This window comes from Sturnira hondurensis, unplaced genomic scaffold (assembly GCF_014824575.4).
Source record: "Sturnira hondurensis isolate 20B ecotype Veracruz unplaced genomic scaffold, ASM1482457v3 Scaffold0005279, whole genome shotgun sequence".
Taxonomy (NCBI): Eukaryota; Metazoa; Chordata; class Mammalia; order Chiroptera; family Phyllostomidae; genus Sturnira; species Sturnira hondurensis.
The window spans coordinates 17,928,768-17,936,131 of record NW_028077910.1 but is presented as its reverse complement, the minus strand read 5'-3'; positions in this window follow the sequence as shown (position 1 = coordinate 17,936,131).

The window sequence follows — 7,364 nt, the reverse complement described above, 5'->3', positions numbered from 1 at the left end:
GGAAGGAGCTACAAGCCAAGGAACAAAGGTGGTCTATAGAAGCTGGGAAAGCCAACGAAATAAATTCTTCCCTAGAATCTCCAGATGGAACCATGCTTATAGACACTGATATTGGACTTGGGCATCTAAAATTGTAAGAGAATAAGTTTTTATTATTTTAAGCCACGAAGTGTGTAGTCCTTTGTTACAGCAACATAGGAAACTAATGCAAGTTGGGTTTCCCAATATGGCTCAGTTTAGGTTACATGTTTTGATCTGTAGTCAAGGAGGAGCAAGAGTTTCCAAAGGGTGGTGAGAGCGGGAACGCATGGTTGATGGGATAGCAAAGGTCATCTGAGATCAGGCAGAATTTTCCCCAAAGAAGGCTTACTATAGACAAAGAACAAACAGAAAACGACTCCATAAGCAGGAACAGCCAACATTGCCCTGTTCTAATGTCCCAAAAGACAGAGAATGATGAAGAATAAAGCACATGTCTTAGAATCAGTAAGACCTAAGCTCAAATCTGTCACAAAGAACCGACACTCTAATCGTGGTTTTCAACAGTAAAGTGAGTGAGCTGGTGCTTCAACAACTCTTCTGCAAAGAATGCCTGACAGAGACAAAGAGGCTAAATGCACCCACAGAGACGCTGGGTGCGTCACAGGGGACCCTAAGCAAGTGAAAATTTCCTTGACTATTATTTTGATAATTTAAAATTCAGGTTACTATTTGCTTTAATACAAAACTAATATTTTGAAAGTCCTGTAAGTTAAATTATTTTCTGTTCTCAAATACTTCCGTTAATTGGCTGCTCTGGGAAGGTATACCAATTTTACTCTAGCTTCAAACACTCTGTGACTTCAATGACTCACATGTGTAGCTCAATTGTGGGACTAGGGCCAAGTACCTTCCAGACCTCCAGTTCTAAGACAGTCACTACGGATGTGCTGTCCCATTTTCTGCCACCTGAGACCTGAGCTAGGAGGAAGGCATTGTCAGGAACAGAGAGAATTCAACTGTGGTGAGGGGGCTGCTCCCATGTCCCTTTCAGATGACATTTCAGAGCTTCACAAAGGGAGGACTGAAATTTTAGTGGCTTCAAAACATACCAGCAATTTTTTGACAACCCTCCCATCAAAAGGTGGTTCTATGTCCTCTTCCCTTAAAACAGGGCAAGACTTTATGACTGCCTTGACTAAGAGAATGACCGGAAGGAAAACTATGGGACTCTGGAGACTAAATGAGCCAAGGCAATATAGCTGCCACCCACCCACCCCCTCTTGGGAGGTTTGACCTTCTCACTCAGCTGCTATCGTGTGAGGGAGCCACGCCAAATGGAGAAGTATTCAGGCCAACAGCCCCCACTAATACTCCTGCCATAGCCGCCATCAATTTTCAGATACATGAATGAGAAAGGCTTGGTGATGACTCTAGTCACGGTGATTATGTAGCCTTAGTCATTGCCTGATTGGAACAGCAGACAGACCTTGAGCAAAATCAGCCTAAGTGAGTCCAGGCAGCTCACAGGAGAAATACTGATAATGTTATTATGGTTGTTTCAAACCACTAAGTTTATGCAGCAATAGATCATCAAAACAGGGTAATGTCTGCAGAGAAAAGGATGGAATGTGCGGCTCAGGGAGCGTAACCGTCACGTACCTGGGACCCCAGAGTTCACCACTGCACCTCTGATTTTGCTTTCCATGTTGGAGCATGACTCGTCCATTTACTTCTTCACTTTCCCGTCTGGAAGGTAGTAGGTGCTTCATAAGTGCATCGGGGGGAAGAGATTGAGGAAACGAGGGAGGCGGGGAACCGAACTCAGATGATGAGAGCAGTAGTCCTGGGACCCCAGTGACACCTTTCATGGGTTCAACTTGGTGAATAGTTCCAAGTAGTGTAATGCTGCCTGAAGATGCCATGTCACCAACTCTGTGACCTCCCAGCTAAGTGATGATGTTGCTTTATGGACAACGGCACGTTTCTCACACCAAAACACATGAAACAATGGGATCAACAGGGTCTATCTTCCAAAAGTAACAATTATACTCTACTCATTTATTTTACACATATTTCTTGAATATCTGCTGTATGGTAAGCACAAAGATAAGCAATCCACAGTTTTATATTGGAGTAAACACCGGTGTATTATAGAAAAGAATGCAAAATTAGCATGGATTTAAAAAAATAAAGAACGCTCAAAGAATATTGACCCTTGCGGTCGCCTCATGCCATGTCCCTAGAACCGCAGACGTGGGCATAGGTGTCCACTTGCCTCAGCTGGCAGGGGTGCAGTGTTAGGAACTCCCCTTTCAGGCATTGATAGAAAGGCTTCCACTGTAATGTCTTCCTATACCGGAAGTCAGAACGGGTAGCTCAGAGTGCAACCCACGGGCATGTCTTATTGGAACCACAGATTCATTTTCGGTTTTGTCTTCACATCCTGAACTAGTGTCTGGCATTTAAAACTCAGGGGTGTTATTTATTAAGTTGGATTTCCAGCTTCCCCTCGAATAAACGGGAGGAGCTAACAACCTTGGGCCACCTCCTCACGTGTCAACCATCAGCTGTCTAGACAAGACTGGATCCCGTGGCTGACCACTTCCTGTCCACACAAGCTTCTCTTGTCCATGGAACCTGTCTTGGCCTGGGAAGTATTTGAACCTACACTACATGTTCTAGCTTGAATCATCTGGGTCATTTTTCAGTATTTAACACTGACTGATCCAAATTTCTAAAATGGTCTGCAGTTTTCAGAGTACTAATCTCAAGAAACAGATCCAGAAATTGGGCCTTATCTGCCCAAGTCTCAAATCAGAGCTGCCACACAACCGCAGGGCCCAGAGAGTGCCCCAAGATTCCTGACATCCTCTCCAGGGAAGAAGCAGACTCAAACGTGCACCTTCTCCAAACACAGTCCCAGCAAATCAGGCAAACAGGAAATTAAAGGAGGTTAAACAGGGTTATTTTAGAGTGTGCACTCTCCCTATAGGACACAGATTTTACAGTGTTAACAAAGAAGCAGAGGGTTCCCAAAACGTCTTTTGATTCTGTCAAGAACAGGCGGGGGTGGCCTCTCACCAGGATACAGACAGCCAGGTAACTGAGTCCAAGGTCCCACGGTACTGTGCCCACGTGCAGGCATGCATGAACCTGTGCATGTGTGCCACGGTATTCACCTCAAGGGCAGTGAGTGTTCACCATGAGTCACAGTTTTGTTTTCCGGGCTCAGGAGCCTGTGGTCTGGCAAGAATCAAGGCCCAGGATTTTGCAACAGCTGTCTGTGTCACCTGGGAAGGCAAGGAAGCATACACTGGGGTCATTTTCACCAGTTTTGAGCACAAGTCCTACCGGCCAAAAGGCCATGGTCCTCAGCTAAGAAAATAATATTTCCATCTGGGACCAGTGTGGAGTCTTAAATGCCAGGGCTGAAACTTTTAATTTATATTGTACAGACATTGTTTGCATAGCCTCTAGTTCTAACATAACTAACTTCTAACCTCTAAGCTCTAACTTCTAAAGGGAACAGCTGCAACATCTTTTCAAATGCTGCCATAACTCTGGGGAGGCTGGTCAGCATACAGGATGGCGATAAAAGCTCATTCTGCGTATTTAACTCATCATGAAATAACTTTCTCATTGTTTCAGAAAGCAGCCACTTTGTCCTTCGTTCAGGAATGTAATATACAACCTTCTCTCTACCAGGGCAACTGTTAGAGGTTCCTTCACATCACCTTGTCGCCCTGGTCTCCACAGACCTCATTTTTCCCCACCCTGGGGGAAGTCTCTCTAACCCCTTGATCTTGCATTTGCTTCTCCCTGAACCCTTTCCAGCCTTTCCATGGAGAGAGGCACAGTGTCCTTTGGACTGTGGCCATGGGAGAAATGCCGATTGTGTGATGACCACAGGCACTGCCTGTTCCCTGCAAATAGCACACAACAATGACAGAGGGGTGCCACAGGGGACGACTGGCTTCCCTCTTGCTGTGGGAACCTGTTTTAACATATTTGGGATCATGAAAACAGCTGGTTTGGTTAGCAGATGTAACAGAAAACCTTACTAAAGGCCTGAGCCATACTTAAGTCTTGGAAGACAGTTAACGGTCTGAAAAGTCAGAGCAGGTCTATCAATCCATTAATTGGGAACTCAAAGCTCTCTCACTGCCGTGTCCTCAAAACAGGATGCTTATTTGGAAGACAGTCACATTAACAAGGAGAGGTTTTTAGGGCAAAAGGCATTTACATGTATTGGAAGAGAGGAGAGTGGAATTTTTCATTTAGGTTATGTTTTTAAGAATCTGCCTCATGTTTCCAGATCCAAAAGTAGTATTGACAGAAAAGCCTGGGTACAATTTATTGCAGCGACTTGTTTGATTGTCACTTTGATATGCAATGATTTACTTTTAACGGTGATTCTTTGTCTCATCATATCTGAGCCTCTCATCACAAAGTACTAACTCTTACACTTATGATTCTTCTACTATAAATTTTTCTCTCTGCTAATGTAGCATTCTTAAGGCTTTTGGTCTGGAGCCCTGCATAAGATGCAAATAATGCCGAGAGGGATCATACTTTTTGCTATTATTAGTAGACATAACAGAGAAAAAAAACATTAGGAAGGATTGATTGTCAGTAAGAGACAAAAATGGGATTCAGAAGAGGTCATGAAGAAGCAAAGAAACAGAGCAATAGGGTGTGTGTTTGTCTTAAACTTTGACACTTTAAAAAAAGGAATTGAAAAAACCCTCCTCTTCCTTCTCTGCCCCCATTCAACCCTTTCACAGTTTTGCCACAAGTTAGCCTTACCACTAAGGTCCCTTGGAACTTGCCCACCAACCCACCTTACCCTTAGTCAACTTGTAAACTAAGAAGAAGCCTCAAGAATAATAGATTGGTTCCAAGAAACACCACCCCACTCAGATCAGACCACAGTTCTCCATTTCCAGGACACTCTTGGGAGTCATTACTTCCAGGAAAGGAGTCATTGCATTCAGTCCTCTGAGAAGCTAAGCATGCCTTCCTGATGAAACAGCATGCCAGTGTGTCAACCGATTGGGATATTGCTCTGGAACAAAGGGGAACACACAGCAGCTATTCTGAGAATGCTATTAAGTCATGATTACCCCACAGATTGGCCCCCCAAATGTAACCAGCATGTGTGTGAAATGCAGATGAAAAGGACTTTATTGATATAATTTTCCTTCTTATAATTACAACTGGTAATTCTTTTCTACTTGTCATGAGTTGACCCAACAAATAGCAGAAGAAAAACATATTTGTGTTTGATTATAGGCAATGTTGTTTTCCTTAGGATAGGAGAATGGTGGGATGTATATTGAAAAGGAACCATAAACCATAAATTAGACCATATTCTTGGTGACGGAGGCAGGATGTCTGGAGCAACATCACAGTCCTCTGCGGAACGCCCATGTCCTTGGTCTACCGCAAATGGGTACTCTCCACATGGTAAACACAGACATGGTCTTTCCGAAAGAAGGAGTCAATACCATTGTTTTAGTCACTCTAGTTTTCTTAAAAACATTAAGTTTCACCAGACATACAAATATGATGCTATTTTCAACTCTTTTTCTGTTTTTTCTTATTTAAAAAGCGAGGTTTCTTTGTGTGAGAGTTCTCTGATTTTTAGTTTTGAGGCAATTTCTATAAATAAGCTAAAACATTGCTCTGTGAATAATTTTCCTCTCAACTAAAATGGCTCATTCATTTCAGTTGATATTGGCAAGAAAACCTCCACCTGTTTCATCTTGATTAGTTATTTCCACAAACTGAAAGAATGAAGAGTGCCTCAAAGACTCTTAATGTCCCAGAAGATCAGTCAGTGAAAGAGAAAAATGTACAAAAAAGAATGCCATCTTGTGGCTGTACCACTAGAATGACAACGAAGCAAGCTTTTTGGCCCTAGAAAGTAATGCTCTCATGTCCAAACAGGGGCCTGCACAATGTAATAGGAGCCGCTGAGACTCTGGTCCACAGTGGGAGGACTAGACCCGACTCCGACATGAATGCAGGTGCCATTTTGTCCTTGGAACCCAACAAGGAGGACATTGTTCAGTCTGTTCCCTAGAGCCGGGTACCCCTGGGAAGGCAAATTATTTCTACCAAAGATTCTAATTCACTTTGGGCAATGCCACTGGGTGCGATACTGACTGGTCTAGGAAGCCAAAAAGACCTGATGAGAGATGGCTAAGGGAAGGCCGAGCAAGCTCATGCTTGACTTCAGAAGAAAGCTGCTTTCTGGTGGCAGCCTAAAACACACTTCCTGACATGAAATGAAATCTTGAAAATAAGAATTTAGAAAACACCTGTTCAAGAACATGAATTGTTAACCAGACGATCGCGGTTCAATTCCCAGTCGGGGCGCATGCCTGGGTTGCAGGCCAGTTCCCTGCAGGGGACGCATGAGAAGCAACCATACATTGATGTTTCTCTCCCTCTCTCCTTCCCTTTCCCTCTAAAGATAAATAAATAAAATCTTTAGAGAAAAAAAAAGAATGTGAATTGTTTTGAGCCAAACTATGGAAGAAGAAAGCTCAGTAAACATTTGTTATTTTAAAATGGTGATTAAGATCAGAATGAAGGGTTTGGATAAACTCGTAGTTTGTAGATACATTACCATTTAGAAAAGCAAATGATATTTAGTAGACATTTTGTGGCTGGTGCCTACAAGATTAATGATATTCTTCCACAAAACCAACACTTAGTTTTTAATGCTGCAGAAAGCCTGGAAGGTCATCTAGTTCAGTCTCTTAATTTAACAGAGGAAGAAAATAAGGTCAAGAGAGGCTGACTCGAATAAAATCACACAGGCAGCTAGCTAATGACTGAATTAAGTGCCAGACCTGGGGTTCCCAACTTTCTCCGTATGCTACTTAAAAAACACACATACATATACACAGCCATATATGTATATATGTATATATGTAATGCACACCCTTTTCTAAAAGATTCAAAATGTACATTATTATATAAAAAATTCTGAGTAATCATTCAGTAAAAAAATCGGTTCAACTTTACTGAGCTCAGCTTTTCCCAAACCTGCTCGGTCAAGAAGCCTCTTTTGTCACGCAGCAACTATTAACATCCCATACAGCCAAATCATGAAAACACTGCATCCAAACCTCGTTTGAGTCCTAATTATTCTCTCTGGCCCGCTGGTTCTTTTTTTTCAACCTAGTTATTTCAAGCTAGAAATATGGACAGCAAATGAAAGTAGATTCTTAAGCAAAACCCGACACAGTCTCACTCACTCAACCAGCTCCTTAAAGTAACAATAAAATGCTGAGGTTACAGCCCCACGCATCTGCTGCCTAACCCAGAATCGAGGGTGCTTTTGCATATTTTCTTTTTTACATTTTCAAACC